This window comes from Leptonychotes weddellii, chromosome 10 (assembly GCF_054177405.1).
Source record: "Leptonychotes weddellii isolate Sample4059 chromosome 10, ASM5417740v2, whole genome shotgun sequence".
NCBI classification, from domain to species: domain Eukaryota; kingdom Metazoa; phylum Chordata; class Mammalia; order Carnivora; family Phocidae; genus Leptonychotes; species Leptonychotes weddellii.
This window is the reverse complement of record NC_138378.1, coordinates 55847240-55850720: the sequence shown is the minus strand read 5'-3', so window position 1 is coordinate 55850720 and position 3481 is coordinate 55847240.

Here is a 3481-nt window from a genome sequence, read left to right as displayed (position 1 = left end):
TGCAAGAAAGGAGAGTGAAAGCATAGAACAGATGGGACAAACAAAGCACGTGGTGAGATGTAGATGTGAACATCGATAATTTACTTTAAATATAAGTACTTGGATTAAAAGGCAAAGATTATTCAGTCCGGATGAAACCACAGAAACAAAACCATGGAGCTTAAGCAGGAGAGCATGCAGGAAGAAGCAGAGAAGATGCATTTGCAAGCGGATTTCAGAACAACCTACCAGGAGTGTTTCTCAGAGTTGAGGGACACGTCTCCAAGTGTGAAACCGGATCCTTTGTGCCCAGTAGCAAGAGGAAAATGCATAGGCTGATGCCAGAACTTTCCCCGAGACCAGATTTGGTTTGAGAAACAAAAAGAGATGGACTAAATGGGGAATCACACACTTGAGTTCAGCAGTGTGTGCTGCTGATAAATGTGTAACACCTGGCTATCCAAGTGTAATTCCGGCATGAATGTTGACTTTAACAAATCGGATGAAAGTGAAACAATGAAGATGTGTTGGAACTTCACTCATCTACCAATGGTCTTTGTGACTTATTTGTGGAATTGGATCATAGTTTTTGAATACTGGAAGAAATAGGTGTTTTTTTTTTTTCTGTTCACAATGCAATGGCTACAGACGTGACATATTTTTAAGTTTCATCGGCATTATTAACATTTTCTCCATCACATCCCTAGATCTAGACCAGGGTTCAGCAAACTACAACCCAAGAACCACATTAAACTTAGTTCACATAACTTTTTAAATTATCCATTCCATTCTAAATATCACAATGCTTTGATAGGCACCAAAATATATGAATGAGCTCTTTTTAGTAGTCAAATGTTTGTACATCATTTCTTTTTTCCTTAAACTTCTATTTTCTTTTCACTTCTTTCACATAATTTTATCCCAGTGCAATATCATTATGCTTAAACATTTTTATTGATTATCCTATCATGTTTCTTGCAACAAAAGTAATATACAAATTATAATTTAATTTGTTTTCATTTCTATGTCCATAAGTCTCATAAATATTGTTTCGTCTGGTTTATTGCAGTTATTGCAGTTATCAGCAGTACACAAAATAAACATTGTAAATTTTGACAAATAACGATTAAAATGTAAAAGTTTACTAGAAAATTATCATTTAATGATATTGGATGTTGCTAATTGGATTCTCAATTAGTTCATGTAACCACAGGTAAATATTTAAGTATGACTTATTTTCAGAAACAGGCTTAGCATCAGTTCTTTTCCTTTTAGATTTTATGGATGTAAGAGCTGAGAATCCTTGTTCACACAAATAACTGATAGAGGGAAAACAAGTTTTATTTTTAAAATATCACTCATGGCTTGGAAATCCTTTCAAGTTATATGCCAAAATCATGTAGTCATCATCAGAAATTGTTATTAATGATCTATCACTGGTAATTTGATTAGATCCCTCCTCAAATTTGTTAAAACCCAGGAATTAGAAACCACCCAACTTGTAAAAAATTTTGTTTCTAGTCTTTAAAGTCGTTCAGTTTTTCAATTTTCAATAGTTTTGACAAAGGAGCCTAAGACTTATCATTTACTATTATTTATTCTTGTTATTTTTAGAGAAATCTCATTTTTGTAGCTTAAGTTAAAGTGAGATTTAAAAAACAACAACACAAATATAAAACTTGCAGATTCTTTGGGAACAAAGAATAATCATGCTGAATTTCTGTTTGTAGGACATCCTGAAATATCTTTAAAAAGCGAGACAGGTGAAAAGAGTTGGATACTCAACAGTTGTTATATAGAGATAAGTTATTTATTAGTGCTTGAAAATGAGTATGTTTATAATTACATGTTTGGTATTATTAGAAAAGCACATCAAATCTGAGAGGAAGGAATTATCCCTAATTAAATAAAGTTGATTTTGTAAAGTTCAGGATATTATGTTCTAGTTTATGTTTTGGGAACATTTTATCCTACACCTGTACAGAGATAGATGTCCTATTTTTTTTAATAGACTTTATTTTTTAGAGCAGTTTTAGGTCACAGCACAACTGAGTAGAAGGTACAGAGATTTCCCATGTATTTCCTGCCATCACTCATGCACAGCCTCCGCCATTATCAACATCCCTCATTAGAGCGGTGCATTTGTTACAACTGATGAACCTACTCTGACACATTATCATCACCTAAAGTCCATAGTTTACGGTAGGTATTACTCCTGCTGTGGTACCTTCTGTGGGTTTGGACAAATGTGTAATGATGTTTCCACCACTACAGTATACAGAGTAGTTTCACTGCCCTAAAAGTCCTGTGCATACCAATTCATCTCTCCCTCTCCTCTAATCCCTGGAAACCACTGATCTTTTTACTGTCTCCATAGTTTTGCCTTTTCCAGAATGTGATGTAGTTGAAATCATAGAGTGCAATCTTTTCATATTGGCTTTTTTTACTAGTAAAATGCGTTTAAGTTTCCCCCATGTCTTTTCATGGCTTGATTGTTCATTTCACTTTAGTGCTAAATAATATTCCATTGTCTGGATGTTCCAGTTTATCCATTCATACTGAAAGACATTTCGCTTGCTTCCAAGTTTTGGCAATTACAAAAAAAAAAAAAAAATCTGCTGTAAACATTTATGTGCAGGTTTTTGTGTGGACATGTTTTCAACCCCTTTAGGTAAATACTAAGCAGGATTTCTATATTGCATAGTAAGAGCATGTTTAGTTTGGTAAGAAACTGTCAAACTGACTTCCAAAGTGCTATACCATTTTACATTTCCAGCAGCAATAAATGAGAGTTCATGTTGCTCCATGTCCTGACCAGCGTTTTGTGTTGTTGGTGTTCTGTTTTGTAGTGGTATCTCATTGTTCTAATCTGCATTTCCCTGATGGCATATAACATGGAGCATCTTTTCATGTGCTTCTTTGCTGTCTGTATATCTTTTTTGGTGAGGTCTGCTAAGGTCTTTGATCCATTTTTTAATCAGGTAGTTTGTTTTCTTATTGTTGAGTTTTAAGTGTTCTCTTTATTTTGGATAATAGTCCTTTATCAGATATATCTTTTGCAGATATTTTTGCTCCAACTGTGACTTGTCTTTTCATTCCCTGGATAAATGTTCTATTTTTAAGAATGAAATTTAAACTACTCTGTGGAGAGTCTTAGCAAAAGGAAAGTATTAGACCACCAGTAAGTGGGAGACCTACAAAAAGTTTATTAATAATTGTTGCTATGTATATTATTTACATTCAAATCTATAACATATCCCAGTTATAATATAACAATAATACAAATATGTAAATATAAATAATAAAAAATATATATATATATATAAATCTAATAACACAGGTAAAAAGAATAATTGATCAGCAAGTGTTTGGCTAGTGAGAGTGAGGAGGCATACGCCCAAATAAAAATAAATATTAGGGTTGTTGTGTGTGTGTGTGTGTGTGTGTGTGTGTGTGTGTGTGTGAATAAGGGCATGTTCTTTAGTTACCTAAGAGAAAACTA